This window comes from Martes martes, assembly GCF_963455335.1.
Source record: "Martes martes genome assembly, chromosome: 4".
Classification (NCBI taxonomy): domain Eukaryota; kingdom Metazoa; phylum Chordata; class Mammalia; order Carnivora; family Mustelidae; genus Martes; species Martes martes.
The window spans coordinates 142,369,136-142,387,763 of NC_137891.1; the positions used below are offsets into that span (position 1 = coordinate 142,369,136).

The 18,628-nt window shown below is 41.4% G+C and overlaps 1 protein-coding gene across 9 annotated transcripts in view; it reads right to left on the reverse strand.

The window, feature by feature from the left end:
• The window catches only part of NFIA (nuclear factor I A), a gene marked incomplete at its 3' end in the record, with an annotated part of 358,370 nt that overhangs the window by 277,898 nt on the left and 61,844 nt on the right, over positions 1-18,628 (reverse strand). The gene's annotated exons all lie outside the window — the stretch shown is intronic.

Consider the following 18,628-nt stretch of genomic DNA (forward strand, 5'->3'; position numbering starts at 1 on the left):
AGGCAAGAGTTCAGGTTAGGCTACGGTCCTAAACACGCAGAAATTTTACACTGGCTGGACTACAGGGAAAGTGCCAAATGCTACAGTCAGTCTGTAAGCTACCTTCACGGACCATTTACCAGCAAGCTGGGTTTCTGGGGCTAGCTTAGCCATGTAGGTCTTAGCCATAATTTGCCCAAGATCCCTACAGCTCCACAGAGGTCATCTTCAGTTTTACTATCTCCCCACATTTACGGGCCCTCCTCCTCCCCCGTGCAGGGGAAGGAAATTCTGATATACTGCTATGGATCAGAGCGACCATGAACCTGTCCAAATGCCACCTACATTTTCAGTCCTTCAGGGAGTTTCGGTCCTTCAGGGAGACAAGTGTGAACTTACTCATTCACTTACCCTCTGTTGTGTCATGGATGCTTTTGGGAACTTGATGAAAGCTACAGCTGATGATATCCAGGAGCTGTAGACAGACAGCTGTCTCTGCATAAGGATCCCCAGGGTCGCCCTGTGGGACCAGATGAAGAGACCAACATAGTGCCTACTGGTACACAGTAAACTTGGATTGCCTGGCCGATGCTAGCTGTTACCAAGCCAAGACAAACAGTGAACATCTAAGAGTACATGGCAGGGACAGTGGGAAAGTCTTCCTTTATATACCACAGAAAGATCATAGTATAATTGGAGATGGCATAAATAACATTATTTTTATTCCAATCCCAAAGGGGAAAGCCAACCTTTGCTGTTAGAATTCAATCAGAGGGGGGAAAAAATGGTTTAGTCAACTAATTTGACTAGAAGAACAATTATCGAGGAGTTACTATGTGTAAGAAGCCAAGATTTATGGAGAATACCGAAGAATCACAAGACTGTTACTACCCACTAGAAATTCGGAGCCAAGTTGGGAAGAGAAAAGAACAAGAGGTTACTGACATCCCAGGCCATGTTTTTAAAAAAATCTTTTGGTTTCTCTAGTAAGTAATATAACATTAATAAATACCTGTTAACCACTGAACACTACCAAAGACACAAATACCTAAAATACAAGGCAGAAAAAGAATACTGTAGAGCCAATCGCAGAGTAGGTAAGGTAATTGCACTGGAAAACACAGACCCTCTTCGAAAAAGGAAAGCTGGGGAGTCTAGAGACTTCAGGAAGAAATTGCATTTACAATGCAGGCTGGGGATTCCTTTAAACAGAGAAGCAAGGGTAGGAAGAAGGGTATTCCTGGAGGGACTGAAAGATCACCACGGAAAAAGTGTCCTGGAAACACACAGCAAATAATCAAATTGATGGAACACAGAACAGATTAGGGGACAGGGATGGGGAAATACATATTTAGAATCTCTATTCTGTGCTTGTTACACAGTTGGAAAAGCCAGGCTTCAGACTGTCTATGTTGCTTTTTAAGCTTGCAGCAGCAGGGGGGGAAAAAAAAACAAAAAACCTTGTAGTATTTATCTAGAAGCCATCCAGACCCACTAAAATTACTTTTTTTTTTCCTTTCAGGAGGAATAAACTCAATCTTGTAATTAAACAGAGTCAGGGCTAAGTTTAATAAGTTGCTATTTTATCCATTCAGGCTTCCCATGAACAGAGGCCCAATACAAGGAGCAAAAGATTCATAGGTCTGTTCTTTGTTTTATGTAGCCACATCTCGTCTCCAATGAAATTATGATAAGACAGACTTTGTTTTCTAAACAAGCTTGGGGCCTTCCATAAGCAGAGGAAGCAAGTCTTGCTGCAAAAAAGGGAAATGCTGATAATTGGGTGAAAGAAAAAATATTTAACAGTCATTCATAATGAAGCTTTGGAACACTTGTGATCGTAGCTCTAAGCTTAGAGGAAACACCAAGACTGTGACAGCCAGTGCTTACAGGAAGGAGACATGTAACCTCTATCGCAAAGGCATGAAACTGTCCTAGGATAACACAAATATAATGTCATTTTAAAGAAATACAACAGGAGACGTTTTCATTGAATATTTTCAAGAATCACAGCCACCAAAAATGCTAGTGTCCATAATCTCCATTATCTCATTTGGGAAGCTAAAACTTAAGATTCCCTAAAGGGATCTCAAAAAAAAAAAAAAAATTTTTTTTTTTCAAAGGCTCACCCAGCTGTATATTTAGTTTGAGTTGATGTTATAAATAATGCTCTTTTATTTTTATATAATCTTTCTTCAACATAAAAATAAAAGTGCAATTTACTTCGGTATTTTTTTTGTGTCAAAAAATATTATCTCTTCATCTCTCTCTCTGGAAATATACCTGTAATCTACATGCACACACAGAGAGAGAGCACTTGGGCAGAAGCTGATGCACCTGAAATCAGTTGTTACAGAAGAATAATGTAAATATAACTCAATTCTTGAACTTCAACAAAAGCATTAGTTGTTACAGGTCTTGCAGTTGGCACTTGCACAACTGGTTACGAGCTTACATATATCAGTATGAGTTCATTCCACAAGCTTGTAGGACTGTTGATGCCTCAGTATTTAACATAAATGTATTTGTCAAACTTGGCTTAAACATGTATACACAGGGTAACACAGGAGTCTTTTAGTAAAAAGCCCTGATAATGTTTCTCTAATTAAAGCTCAGACCTGTTAACACTTCCATAGTCCTTTGTCTGATCCATCACATAAATGAAAGGTATCAACTGGCATGAAATCTTCATACCTTATTAACTTTACATCAAAATTTGTATATATGAAGAGCATCCAATATTGGAATTTAAATACCATTTAAATTTGAGCTAGAGGGTTTTCCAGGCACACCCAGAAATCTACTGAAGATAAAGATAGGTTATGACATGCTTTTGAAAGACTGGAGGTAGAGGAAATAAAATTAAAAGAAAATGAAAAGGATCGTAACACCTAAAATCTGCAAATGTTTTAATGGGAAATAACACCATTCCTGGCTTACAGAAATAACAGGATTAATAACTGCAGATTTGTCCCTTCTACTGAGATTCTTTTTCAAATTATTTCAAATGAATACATGAAGGATTGATTTTTAAACCCATGTAAAATTCTTAGAGACCATGCAGACTGACTTAATTATAATCAATAAAATCTACAGACGTTGATGCAACCCAGCAGAAACATCACTACCAAAAAGCATGGCATAAAAATCACTCCACGGCTCCCCTTGTACACAAGAATGATATGACCTTAATAAATATTTCATTCCTTTCAGCGAATAACCAAGCTTCGAGATGGCAAATTTTAATAGCAAGGAAATAATAACGTAATGACTCTACTAAGAAAACGCCTCATTTAGATCAAAGCAAACTTATTCTAACTTCTAATCATTACTCTCCAAACCCGTTTGTCATCCCACGTGAGCATACACTTACCCTTCCTTTCCACATACAGAAGGATGTATTGCCTAAAGAGGTTTTACTGGGGACTTTACTCCCTATAGCAACATTTGAAAAGTCGTATGGGAAAAGACATAAGTCCAAGTACATTTTCTTTCCATCTTCACACAAAGAAGTGATGAACAAATATTCTTTAGTTAATTTCCTATAGGGGAAAGTCAATGGTCAGGTCCAGCAATGGCCTGTACAGTGACTTTCAGGTTTTTTTGTTTTGTTTTGTTGTTTTGCTTGGTTTTGGGGTGTGTGTGTATGAGTTGTGATTAGCAGCTAAGAGCTCATATCCTACAAATAGTTTGGATTGTTTCTTTGTTAAGTGCATTATTTACCCACATTTAAGTCCCTCTGCTGTTTTGCATCTCACTCACCCAAAGTGGGTGAATCCTCTGTTGGAGGGGAAAGAGACTGCATTTGGATCACAGACTGAGCTGGGTTCAAAGGTCAACTCCAAAATGTATGGTCATATCTCAGGCCAGTCACTGTAGTGCTCAGAGTTTTGGTATCCTCATCAGGGCAATGGGGTCACAATACACAATTTATGAAATCGCTATGAGGATGAAGGAACAACTTAGATGCATCTGGCACAACCCTGCTCACGTTATGGGTCCATACTGAAACATTGTGTGGAAATGTGAAACATTGTGTGGAAACACACAATATTTTCCCATACCAACAACTCCTCTGTCCTTCTCCTTGTCTCTAAAATTAGAGTCCCACTTTATAACTCCATTCTAAAGTAGACTGTGATACAGAATCTGGACAATATTTTATTTTTAATGCTAAATAGATTACTTAGGGTAGTGGACTAGTTCACATATCTATTTACTTCCTTCCGTAATTCATGAGGATTGTCTTGGCATAGTTTCCCTAATAAAAAACAGTTTTGCCTTTTACCTTCTAGCTTATGGCTACTGAAATATTTAATTATCCCAGCATTATGAGAGATTTCGCTAACTTGCTGGGCCTGACAAAGTAAATACATATTGGAATTGTATGAATGTTGTACAGATCTCCATGCTTCTGGGGTACTACTCAGTAGGCGGCCAGTTCACTCTACAATACCTTCCTATATCAAGGAGTAACCCTTCAGATTATCCAGAGCTGCTGTTTGGATTTCATTTGGGTTTTGTTTTTTCCTTTTTTTTTTTTTAATTAACATCTAGATCATGAAAACCCAAATTTATAACCCTGAGAAGAAATGATCAGGATCAAGTAAGCAGAAATCTTTTGTCTCAACTTACGGACATGTGGAAGCTTCCCGAATTTGTCAAGGACATTAAAGAGCAACTAATCACTGATAAGCTGCAAAAAGGAATAAGCACAAAATTTTACGGTGAGTCAACGGGCTGGAATCAAACAGATAACACTTTCCTTTAGTGCAAGCTTTCCTATGATTAAGGGTTCTTCAAACTTCTATAATTCTTGAGTTTAATTAACTAAAATATATACATAGCTTGGTAGCAGTTCAACTATACACATCCATATAAAACAGCTTTTTAATCAGCGTGAAATGGCTGCTTTTTGTAAAGCATTTTTGGAAGAGGCTCCCAGGGTTTGAAGAGTTAAATATACAGATAAAGAGACAGAAAAGAGTTCCTTCCAATAGAAGTTATTAAAATCAGATGCGAATGACTTGTAAAACAGATTTACTGTAAACTAAAAGTACTTCTAAAAAAATGCAGTTTATCCATAAATTTTAAAAAAGGAAAATATGTATGGGTTAACTTCGATATTTTACTGTAATGCAGTAATACAGAATTAATATTAAATGGCATGTTCTTTTCTAACTTTTCTACTAAAACTCTACATAAACTTCGCCAAGAATGAAATAAATCCATTTGATGTTCCCTCAACAGTTTGTTCATCGTTAGCAATGACCTATCCCATATAATGCAATAGCATTTTACTAAAAAATAAAGCACTGGCCTTGCCCCAAGTGATACTTTTCCTTTATGATGGTCCAAGCTGGAGATTTTTATATGTATTGGAGGTCAAAGGGTACCCAGGCCCCGCTTCTGGGTTTCCTGTTGAGTTCGTGCCTGTGGCAGGCCCATTCCCTGGCAAATACCACAGCCATTTACCACCTTCTCATCGCTGTCTGCTACAGGGACTAGAAAGGTGCATAGTCATTTCCCTGAATTTTCTTGCAGCAAGAGATCCAGTTTTAACCGCTGAATCCTAAAGAGATGCCACCTGTGGTTTCTGGAAAAGTTTTTCCTTCTCTGATAAATGGAACAAATTAGGTTAGCATGACCCAGCTCCCCCATCATCTTGCCTTAAGCACATACATGGCAACCGTAACATGACAAGAATTACAAACTCCAAGTCAACAAATAAGCATGTCAGGACAGAAAAATGGAAAGTGCCTGGATTCTTACCAGTATGTGTGAACCAATGAACTACTGCTAGCTACTACCTGTGCACTCACCATTGGGTAAGAAACATCAATCTTTATTTCAACTACTGATTTTTGCTTCTTGCAACCAACAGCTTCTCAGGATCCAGCTGCCATTATTTAAAACATTATTTAATTCACAGAAAAATCTGGATTTCTAGATTCTTTGAAGAAAAAAAATAAAGGAGGAGGAGAAGAAGAACTGGGACATGGGGCCCAGGTTTTCACGAAACACCCAGCACTGACTACCTGGAGCTAAGGGGTCTTTCAAGGGGACTCACCGGCTTTCAACGGGATGTGAGTTCTGTCTGTCCAGAAACTACTTTGCTCCTTTCATTAGCTGTTGGCTGCTTCAACCATGTGAATGTGAGACCCTACCCACAGCATACGTAAATGTATACCATGCACTAAAGAAACAAAGTACTATTATAATCAACAAAAAAAATTTTTTTTTTTTTTGCCTCCTGGAATCCAGATACCTGGCATAGATAGTCATAGTCAGACTACCTATTTTCTTTTCCTGACTATGAACTTCTTCAGAAGACACTGGTTTTGAATTCCTAGCACACTACAGAGAGAGGAGGAAAGAGAGCATGTCACCAGGGGGCTGTATATTACCTGGGGGAAGGGGGGTGGTTAATATGAGCTAAAGACAATATGATAGTGATGATGATGGTAATAATACCCACTATTTACTGTGATTGTTATGAGAGTCTAGCCAGTGTGCTAAGTGCTTTGCAAATACTATGCCACTTAATCCTAAGAAGAAGATACTAGACAAGTACTAGTACCTTTATTTTAAAAACAAAGAAAGTGAGTCTTAGAGAAAGTAATTGTTCCAAAATCACACAGTGGAAGGAAAATTTGAATCTCAGTCTTTCTGACTCTAAGACACATGCTATTCAACCACAGGTTATACCGCTTCACAAAGAAATTCGAAAGGATCTGACTTCTTTGAGAAATACTCAGTAAGATTTTTCAGAGCCTACAGATCACTCCTATGTAACTACATTCTAACATGAACATTATGCCAGAGATTTGATTTTTAATACCCACTAGTATAAGTCTTAATTCCGGTATAGGATTTTTTTTTTTTTTCAAAAGGCACTTCCTTCTTAAGTGTAACTGACCTGGTACAGTAAATTCTCAAGATTCAAAAGTGACTCATTTCCAAAGCTCCACACATTAGCAGCTGGTATTATTCAATCTGAGATTTAAATTTATAATGTACTCTTGATAATGTACTCCCAATACATTTTTCACTTCTCTATCTCTTGAATGACACAAGATAAAAGATCTTTAAGGTATAAATATTTTATACAAACTTTCACTCTGTTTTTCCTCAGCCATTTTCCATTTGCAAACACTAGACATCATGCAAAAAAAAAAAAAAAGGTTGAAAGAGTTTTATGGATTATGCTTGCAGGGGGTGGGGGTTCGCGGAGAACTGCTTATCCATTCTGCTGTGGCAGCAGACACCACAGCTATCAGCCCAATGGCCCTTGCTGGCTAATCAGAATGTTCCACCCTAAATGGGGTCTGATTCAAAGTACTGTTTCTCCATGGGGCAGAGAGTGGGCTGCAAGGGAACAAATTCTCAGTATCATCTACAGTGATACACTAAGTTTGGGCAGGGCACTGGGGGTGCCAGTGGAAGCCTGGTACAGGATACCTCATCCAACTGGAAGGGTCAGGACACAGCCCTGACTAGAAATCGGAAGACCTTCACAAGGCACGCGGCTTCTGGCAAATCATGTAAGTCTAAGCCTCTCTTTTCACATCTGTAAAATGAAGAGGTTGACCCATCGAAGGTTTTCAAATGATCTGCACAGATCCCCCAGGGCCTTGCTACTCAGGTTAGGGTCAGTGTATGTTGGACACCTCAGGGGTTTATTAAAAATGCAGAGTCATGGGCCCCATCCCAGACCTACAGAATCATCATCTCCTTTATAAAGGGTTGCCTGGGTGATTCCTTGCTCTAGGGATCAACTGGGGGTTGCTTTAGGAAGAAAGGATAGATGGGCCAAGCTAATAGGGATCCAGGACCCCCCCACATTTTTATCATATATATGTGTGTATAGCTACGTGTGTGTGCGTGTGCGTGTGTGTATGGCTCTCCCATGAATTTGGTTCTGAAGATCCCTATTTAAAGAAAATCTGGAGGCACGTGGGTGGTTCAGTCAGTTAAGTGTCTGACTCTTGATTTCCACTTAGGTCATGATCTCAAGGTCGTGAGGTTGAGCCCTATACCGGGCTTGGCACTGGGCGTGGAGCCTGCTAAGAATTCTCTCTCCCTCTCCCTCTGCCCCTCCCTGCCCCACTCACACTCACTCTCTCAAAAAAAGGAAAGAAAATAAAAAATCACTGGATAAAACAAGATAGAAGGTCCTTCATAACTACAGCTGTCCATGAGTTTACAAATTCACAAAAGTACTCACATTTGTCACTCTAAGGACTCTTTGTTTTCTACATTAACTCACTGTGGAGAGAAATCTATAATTTGTAACTAATCTCCTTATACACAGAAATGTAATTTGATCTTTTCCTAAAGATATCATTAAGAACATGAGTTCCACAAAAGTACTGAATTACTGCTAACACCCCAAAAAATTACTTGGGAATATCAGTATAGAGGATATGTATGTGTACGCACATATAAAAAATAAATATGGATATGTAAATAAATACATATACATTCATACATACATACATGTATGCCTATATATGTATATATGCATGCACACATATGTGCACTATGTATTTCTATATATGCATATATATACACATATACATCTATCAATACTTGTTTTTATATTGCACACACATATACATATACTTATGGGTGTATCTGTAGAGATGATCTCCAGCTCACGATCATCTTAGCCTTGTATCTGCTCTACTTGGACAGCATCTCTGTGTCTTCGTTCACTGTTCAAGCTGCTGGCTAACACCTATTGTTCATTTTGAAACACTTTCCACACTCAAGCACCTGTCCATTAGGACTTTATTTGCCGCTCTGGAGTGAAAAATCAGACTTGGGTAGAAGTCCGGCTTCACTGATGGTCTCCTCCAAGGATAAGAGCATGTGCTTTAGTGCTTGGACTAGATAAACTCTACTCTGGACGACTGGAGGCTGGCTGTGCTTTTATTTTTCTAGCTATCAGATTCTTTCCCAAATATAAAAACAGAAAAATAAAGCCATAGGTACAGGAAGCCTGACTGTAAGTGACTTTAAGAAAAAGATGTATTTTATTTTCTCAGTTCTCCTCATCTCGTACCAATCTACCCTCTGCAAACAGACTGTGATTATCTTTGTGAAAGCGCCTAACATGTCTGGAAAATGGGAGCTGGTGCTGCGTCATGCTGACAAGCATCGGGGGGGGGGGGGGCTGGAGGGTAAAGAGAACGGGAGAGCACCCCTCAGCCTGCATGATCTGGTCAGGCTTAACCCCCTGCCACCGGCCGGCCACTAACTCAGTCCCAAAGCAGGGCTGACCTACGAAGGTGGAGCCCGGAGTGGTCATAATCTGTTCTGACTTCCAGGGAGGCAAGGCTTAAAGCCCCAGATGTTCATTCCTCCTTCCACATGCAGAGAGCACCTCTGGAAAATACTCCACTCCTAATTTGTCTCTGCCTACGAGACAGGACACTTTCTAGATGGCACAAGAAGGCCTTCCCATGACTGAACCTATCAAGAGGGTGCTTCCAAACCCCATTTTGAAGTTGGATGACACTTCACAGTGGTTCTCAAAATGTAGTGTGTATCAGAATCACCTGAGGTACTGGTTAAATAACAGATTGCTGGGCCCCACCCCCAGAATTTCGGATTTACTAGGTCTGGGAAGCGACTAGGCATCCTCTCTTCTAGCAAGATGCCAAGTGATGCTGGGGCAGCTGGACTTGTGACCACACTGGGAGACCCTCTAATCCTGGTCCAGCCCTTATTTTAAAGAGGAGGCAGCAAGGGACCAGGAGGGTGGAGTGATCTGGCCAAGGCCCGGACGGACCAGGGAAGAGATGACTCTTGTCCCTCTCCCCTATCTCACGGTTCAGGACGCTTCCCATCACAGAACCAGGCTCACACGGATCCGATGAAAGGTATGCCAAGAATGTCTTTATCTATAAACAAAGATCCTTGGTGTCTTATATGTATGTAGCCTTTTAAAGTTTCATCTACGTTATCTCCCTGGAGTCTCACCACAGCCTAATGAGGTAGGCTGAGGGAAGATTAACCTCCCTATTCTAGAGATTAGGGAACTGAGATGCAGAGTCGTTAAACACTCCATTCAAAGCCACCAAGTCCGGCAAGTGTCTGAAAGGATGGCGGCTACGCAGGGTGCGGTCTGCGGGCCCTACAGGGTGGACGTCGCAGGAAGCCCGTCAGCAGGGCAGAATCCCCGGCGCACCACAGAATTACCAAGTCCAAATCCGCCCCTTAGCAGAATCCTCAGTTGATTCACATGCATTCGTGTAATTCCTGGTACAGAGAAGTCTGCAAACCAGGTCAACTAACTCCAAAATCGATGCTTTCTCTTCTCTCTCTCGGAAAGTACTGCTCAGTGTCACAGTCCGACTTGTCTTCCAACATAACCTAACTGAGAAGTTAACTCTTACCCGGTAACTCTTACCAGGTTAAGAAGTTAAGTTTCACCACAGAAAGGGCACTTGCCGTGTTTTGCCCTTAGAAAATTAAATAAATAAATAAATAAAACTAAACCAGGTTAAATTACCTTGATTACCAGTCTTGGTAATTCCTCTGTAGTCATTTTCTTGACTGATGTATAGACCCCTATGAAATGAATCCTCTGAGAAGAAGACGGGGAAAAAAAACAAGACAGTGATCAATGGATTCAATTAGTTACAGTATAATTCTACCGAGATGAAAAAAAGATCAAGATGCAATGCATCCACTCCAAGGTGGCTAAAATGCATTCCCCAGAAAGTACACCATTTCTTTCCCACATTCTTCAACTATTAAGTTCAGAAAAGCACAAAACAGCTGCTCCTGAGACACCTGGGAAAATAACTACCCTAACTGCAGGGCTCCTCACAACTGGAAGTATTCGAATACTGTTCTAATGGTCCAGGCAAGGTGACAACTGCATTTCTTCACATACAGGAAGTGTTCTCCAGACCGATTTCTCTAATGACGGCAAATAAACCCCTCTCACGACGCAGGGTCCACCGAGAAGGAGCTCAGTGGTTACGGTAAGACCAGAGTTGGGAAACATGTATGCAGGTTTTTCCTTCAACTTTTCAAATCAATTCTTTCGATTGAGATTCTTTGAGGAACAGAAACCAGAATGCTGATACAGGGCACCCGTGAAAAGCTGCTGGCTTCAGCATGGCAAAATGTAAATTCAAAAAAAAAAAAATTTTTTTTTTTAATATATCAATCCTAGGCATTCAAATGAGTGGCTATAAATACGAACACACAAGGGTTCTGCTTTGTTTTGGTTTGGGTTTTGTTTGGTTTTTGGTAATTTCAGAGTTGCTCTGTGCAAACACATAATTAGTTAATCAGGGTAGTAAGAATCCAATCATTAAAATTAATGCTCAGGGCACACAAACAACCATTTATAATAGCTGAGTAGGTCAGCATATTAAATAACACTACAGCACTATAAAAATTATTATTTTAGAAAGATGCGAATCTATTAAAAGGAAGGCTTCTTCCCCAGTTTAAAAATAATGTGATGAATTAATAAAGTTGATCAAGTGATTAATAGAATCCACAATCTTAATCTTATTATTTTCAAAGAGGAAAAGGCTTTTCTGCCAAGAGCCAACTGTCTCCATTTGCTTAAGAACAATAAAATCTGATTGACTGTGATCTTACCTACTCTCTCTGAGATAATTTGGCATGGGCATACCTTTAATGCTCCTTGCATTTCTTTATCAAGACACACAAAGCTGTTAGTGGTTTATCCCTCTGAAACCTGGGGATTCGTGTAAATAACTTTTAACAGTGGGACCGCACATAACAATTTACAGAGCACTGTGGCAAAATGCAGTTCAAAGTTGTTCTTGATTTAAAATGTTTAAAGTCCAACCACAGTGTCAGTCTGCCCAGAGAAATCTCTTATAAAAGTTTTCACACTCCGTTGGGTTAAGAGACAGTGGGTATTAATCCTATGGCTTCTACGCCAAACTTCCTTTTTGTGGTCAGCAGAGAAGCTATGTGGTTGGTCTTGAAGGAGTCCAGAGTCTTTTTTTCTGTGTTAAAACAAGGGAAAGTGGGCCGGTTACAGAGTAAAAGAAAAACCACAGCCAGTTTACCCTGCTGTAGCTTTTCCCTTAAATGTGGCCTAGAGCTATTCTGCTTTCCAAAAAAAGGTTTAATTTAAACCATACACAGTGCCGCAGGCTGCCACGTTTCCAAACTCAACATTCCTTTCTAATCTGTGCACTTGAGAACCAACATACTCTGTTTCCCGTGGTACTCAGATGAGCTTTAATAAATAAAATATCACTGCCCATCCATTACTTAATTTGATAATAATACACCCTTTTCTCCCCCCCCTTTCTCTATTGACATTAGTCTAAGTGCTTATTCACGTGTTGTAAACATCCCCTCTTTTAAAAAAAAATCAGTTCTGTTCTCTTTTGGGGAGTGAGGGGAAGGAAGGGGGGAAGGGCAATGTGAGGGAACCTCCGAGTGTGAACAAGGGGTCCAGGGCACAAGAAAACTACTGCTCCGTGAAAAGGTTGCAGGTGCTCCAAATAACGTATTCTCTTTCTATTAAAAAATAAACACTTTGCTTATTCCTTGGAGAGGGCACCGGGTTCTATGCTGTTTTTCAAGATGTCACCAGGAGAGACCACAGTCACACCAGGTCACGGCTACGAAACAGCCCCATGACCCGTCCGGTCTCTCCGGTCGCTGGCCTGGCGGGTGCCGATCGCCACGCTGGCCAGAGCGAGCAGTATGAACACTCCACAGTTGGGGCGCTTTACGTTTCTGCCTCCGTGCACTCACTTGTATGTTCATTAGGAGCTCCGACCCCAGCCGGACGGCCGGCACACGGTTTTCCACGGGAGTCACCATGCTCCATTATACGTGACACTTGTCAATTAAAGAGGAAACCCTTTTAAAGCCAACTGAAGTTAAGCTGGTACTTTCTTCAACATCTGATTTACCGCTGCGGTTATCGTCCAAAAGGAAGTTTGTTTTAGAACAATGATAGCAGTAGTAATCCTCCTATTTCGGTAGTGAGGGATTTAAACACATTCAGGGCACTGGGGACCCGTCAAAAGATTTCTTTCAACAGAACTATGTATTTTCGGTAGGAAAAGGAAGGTCTTACTGATGGGATAACTGCCAAGATTAGACAATTTTTCAGCCTAACAGTTTAGAGAATATCATTTTAAACTACCTGGTATAATACAAATGTGGCACAATAGATCAATGCAATGAATTCTCTATAGTCGGTAAAATGCTCTCCCAAATAATGGAATCCATTAATAATGATTACTGCCCCCCTGCCTTTGCCACAAAAGTAATGCCCAATGCTACATCTCAATAGCCTCGAATAAATACCTACAAGTCCCACAATAAGCACATAATCACAACATGGCAGATAAGTGCAGATTCCAGGGAGAGTGCAAATTAAAAAGCCATTATGTTCAAAACTTATTTTACCTTGTAAAATACACTTTCCTGATCTGTGAAATGGGGCTTAGGGGACATGATCTCGCAGGTCCCTTCCAGCTCTATGAGTCCATGAGGGTTTAAAGTTTTCTCAAGGGCTTTAATTCTTAATGCACCCACTTTAGGATTCCTACCAGCACACCAACAATAATTAATGCTAATAAGGGGCCATGAAACTTTTGCAATGAAACTTTAATTTGGATTGATCTGGAGGGAAAAGAGAATGTAGGAAAGAAGATTTCAGCTTTGGATTTTTAAAGTCAAACATGACTCGTTTCCTGAAAAAACTGAAAGCAGCACAGTTGGACTGCTAAAACGTACCATTTCCTGGAAATGCAGATAAGTGACCCAGCACGAATGGACACTCGTAAGATAGTAAACCTTTAAGTATATCTTTAAACTCTTAAAAAGACAACCTCTGGGGAGCCTGGGTGGCTCAGTCAGTCAAGCACCCAACTCCTGATTTCAGCTCAGGTCATGATCTCACGGTCCTGGGACTGAGCCCTGCCTTGTGCCCAGGTCAGTCTCTGTGCTCAGCAGGGAGTTTGCTTGGGATTATCCTTTCCCTCTGCCCCCTCCCCCTGTGAGCTCACTTGCATGTGTGCGTGCTCTCTCTAAAAAATTAGCAAATAAATCTTGAAAAAACAATAAAAGAAAAGAAAACCTCAAAGCTCAGAAATATGTTTCAACTATGTTCCAGCTAATAATGATCATTAATATTCATTGTTTATTCTATGACCAACATGACAAATCCTTCGTCTGAATTACTCTCTGTTACTCCTCACAACATGCTATAATGATTCCCAAGTTACAAATGAGAAAACTGAGGCTTATGGTCAGTTCAGCGACCTCTTCGAGGTGAGAACTGGTAAGGAACCAAGAGACAACTAAACCCAAATGAGGGGAACCCCAGAACCTAAGCTCCTAGCCACAGAGTAGGCACGGCCTCCTGTTACACTGTAGCTATGTGAGAATCTGGGGAAACCAGGTTGCTCTCCTCAAATACCCCTCACTTTTGTGTGATATTGACTACTTCAAGCCCCAAAGGTCAGGCCTCAGACTGGCTTACATGCAGATTATTTCTATGCCACAGATCTTTAATTTGCTCTGTTGGAATGTGTCCTTTTAATTCCTCAATCCACAGGAGTAACCAATAGCCTGAGCTGAAATGGAAAGATACTCCCTTAGCTTGGGAGTCAACTGTCCAACTGTCTCCTGCTCTTCTTCCACCAAGTTCCAAAATGTCCTTGACTAAAGGGAGGACAGGTAAGAGGGGCCTGCTGGTAAACGTGTTCCTCTCATCAAATGTAACGGCCAGCTCTTACAGGGACTGCCTTCCCAAAGGGGACCAGTAAGGCCACACTTTGAGAGACCTGGACTGCGTATGTAGATAAATAAATTGCTTGAGGCTCTGAGGACAAGAGTAGACCAGTGGCTCCTACAGGAATAAACCAAGCACTCACCTAGAGTCTTTGGAACTTCACATGTCTGAAAAGGCAGGAAGATCTAGGAGCTATTTTTAGTATATCAAAAGCTCAAACAGAAACTATACACTTACTTGTGAAACAACTGCACAAGCTTGCTAAAACACCAACCAACTCATTACACAGAAACTATGTCGTGCCCTTACTGCTGATGGCTTGTTTGTGTCTCTGAGCTCAGTTACAGATGTCTGTTTGCTTTAAAAATAGGAAAACAAATTAATTATTAACCAAGGCAGTTTGTCTAGAAGACACAACTTTTCAAAACAGGAATCAAAAATAATAGTTGAGGTTCTTGGTGATAGAAAGAATAGGATGTTAGAGAATTAACATAAATCTCAGATTTAGATCCTTACAATAACGACAAAACAAAAAGTCACATTATAAAGGTAAAACCCCAAGGAATCATAAACACTTACAGACCATGCAGGCGAATGACTGAGGCGAGCTGCTCATACAACATAACTGAGAATGGTGGGGAAGATGGCAAACTAGAAAGCCCAGCCTAGATTCCATCGCAAGACGTTTCGATCCAAATGTTTGAGAACACTGTGCGGGCAGCATTCAACTCACGGAACGCCAATTTACTCACCCTGAGCTCAACACACCCATTTCACCCATCAGGTAACTTGTTTTCAGAGAAGTAAAGTGACTTGCCTAAATGTACTGCCTGAGTTTACTCCCCACCTTAAACAAGTCCAGCAGGACTGGGAAGGATGTTTCCTGATGCTCATTCTTGGGTGCATTTACTGAACAAACACAGGGATTACACATGGGGCTCTCCACTCTGGAAAAAGCAGGGCTTGAAAGACAAATGATTTAAGATGCCTGCCCTCACTCTCCTTAGAGTAGGAGACACAGACCAGGAAACAAACACTACAATACAGCATGAACACTACAATGATTCTCTGTTCTCCTAAGTGCAATGGAAGTACAGAGGAGGGGACCAGAAGCCATGTCAGGAATGCAGTCCTCAAAATTTGAGTGTCCAATATTTGCAGGTATGCACTACTGTGTGATAATGCTTCTGGGCTTTCTATCTTTAAAGAAATATATTCTATAGAAAGGGGGGGGGTCTCAGATCATGACACTCTCAGAAAGTCTTAGCCTAAGAAAACTTTAATGGCCCAGTTATAAATCTTCCAAAATGAGAATTTGTAATAGAAATACTGACAGACCTTTAATTATGGCAGCATTATGGGGCTTTGTATAATAAAGCCCACATATTTTCAGCTTAGATCATTATTTATAGGATGCCTTGCAAAGGATTTTATTTGCAAGTGCTTGCCTGAATCAATGAGGTGAAGTTTTGCACAGGGAAAGGAAGTGCAAAGTACACTGTGTGAAAGAGCAGGGATTTACCTCCTGGGGTTCAGGAGGCCCGGGGACCAGGGGCTTCAGGCAGTGAATGATGATTTTGACTCCTCCAGTTTGTATAAAAGGTTGAAGTTCAGTCTGGCGCAGTGCAGCATTCCACTAGACCTGCTGCCTCTTTGAGCAGGCGATTAATCTCATGATCGATAGACCATATGATTAGGCACTAATAGCTGATAGGAGGAGAGAATAAACAACCATAAATTTGCTTTGTACCGAGTAATCCAAGTGTAAGCGGGGTCATTTAATGGCCACATTGGGTCATGTTACCTAAGGGGCCATATGGAATAAAAATGGAAGACACATACATTTTTTAAGATCTTCCATTATTAGCTCAGGGTTATGGGACCAGGGTGGGGCTATGTGAGTGGCACCTATTGGTTTAGTATTCTTTGGTGACAGATGCAAAGGTTTCCATGCTCTGGGCACGGAGGGCTGACTGCAGAGAGAATAATGGAAAAGTGCCATTGTTGAAATAATTCCTCTATAAGCACTATCGTCAATCACCCTCCGTATAACATGAGTGGCCCTGGGTGGTCTGTCTCATCAGTCCGTGCAACGCCGGATTCTGTGACTACAGGACAAGCTAAAGGGAAGCAGGGCTCAGAATCCAGGGTAGGACTGTGTGTGTCTCTCAATCAAAGCAGTTGCTGGACTGTTTAATTTCGCCTTTGCATGCAGATCACCGCTCTGAGTTCCAAGGCTGGTTCTCAGGGTGTCATGAACTTCCAGTATTGGGAATGGTTACGCGACATAAAAGCAGAGATCCAGAAGGCCATAAATCTCATTCTTTCTTTTCTCCTTTTCCCTGGCTTCTTCCCTAAGACTCTGACCTCCTCCATCAGTCTCTTGAAAGAGAGAAATCAATCACCCCCAGACTAAAATGAAAACCTGGGCATTGGATGGTTTTCCCTTGTCTGTGGCAAAATTCAAGAAAATCTGAAAAATGTCAATTCCCTCTTACATGCGTCCTTCTCTCCACCCCACTCTGAGCCCTGGGAAGCAAAAAGTCCGTAAGCTCTTGCTATCAAGGACCATGAAAAAGAAAAGGAAGACACTCTGTTAGCCCAAAAGGAATGTGCCGGAGAAAGTAATTGTTGGATAAAAAAAGGACATCAGCTGGGCCTGCACTTCGTTCTCAGCCCCTCAGCAAACCACATGAATCTCTTTTCTTTGAAAACTATCTGGGAAACAAACCCCTCCAAATCACCCTCTCCACTTCTGAACTGTTCCTCCCAGCCCCCAGCAACCCCCCCCCCCCCCCACCAATCTCTCCATCCCCCTCCCTCCCAGGTCCTACTAATATGGCCTTTGTTAGTTTCCAAGACTTTGCGGAGCAACCGTTCACCACCGTTCCTTACAGTCTAATTGTTCAATACTGCTGATAGCTCTCGAATGGAGAGAAGAGCATTCCATCGGCTCTTTTGAGAAGAAAGCAGGAGCTTCAGACACCCTGGGGTTTGTTGGGGGAATTTTTGTTATTGTTGTTCCCAGGAAGCTGGGAAATTCATTCCGCCTTCAAATGCAAGCTTTATCAATGCCCCCAAAGAAGTCCAGTGTGAGAAGCAGTTGCTACAGCCAACCCACATGAGGATTTTTCGGTTTACCCTGAAAATCCCGTCTTGGTTTACATTTATTCAGAGTTTCCATTCACAGAATTTCTGAGCTGGAAGACTTTTGGGCCAGGTACATTTATACCATAAAAGGATGTCCCCAAATGTCAAATCACAAGGGAAACTCCAAGATCCAGCCATTCCTCTGCTGACACTTTTTGGAACAATAAAACCAGCCCAGCCAGGGCCACCCAGACTAACTCCCAGTCAGGAAGAAGGACTTGCCTGGGAAGGAAACAAACCAGAGGGCCAGGATAATCGTCTGCTCCGATGTGCTCCCAGGGGAGGGATGTAGAGCGCAGCGATAGAAGGGGACTTGGCAGAGAACATGGAGCTGAGCAGAGCCGAGCCTTGACCCCTGGGAACATGGGTCAGCGCTCTTTCCTCTACACCACCCTGCCTCCTAACGTGTATTTTTTAAAGTTCTTCCTTAGTAACTATCAATTTTTAGCCATCTCTGAAACACCCAGAACATAGGGAAGACACTCCATTTCCTTCTTAAACTGATCTGAATTCTCCCCAGAAAGGTGGGTGGGAGGGGGAGGAGACACTTCCTTTGCAAACACACAGAGTCTGCTTAGATCAAATTCAGTTGTCCTGCCCTGATCTTGGTGGTTACCTCTAACCATGTCCTTGTGGAAACCCTGGAGAGCCTCTATCCAGACTGATTCCTAGCAGTAATAGTAGTCATAATAATACCTCCCATTTATTGAGCATCAAACAAACACTAGGACACTGGAA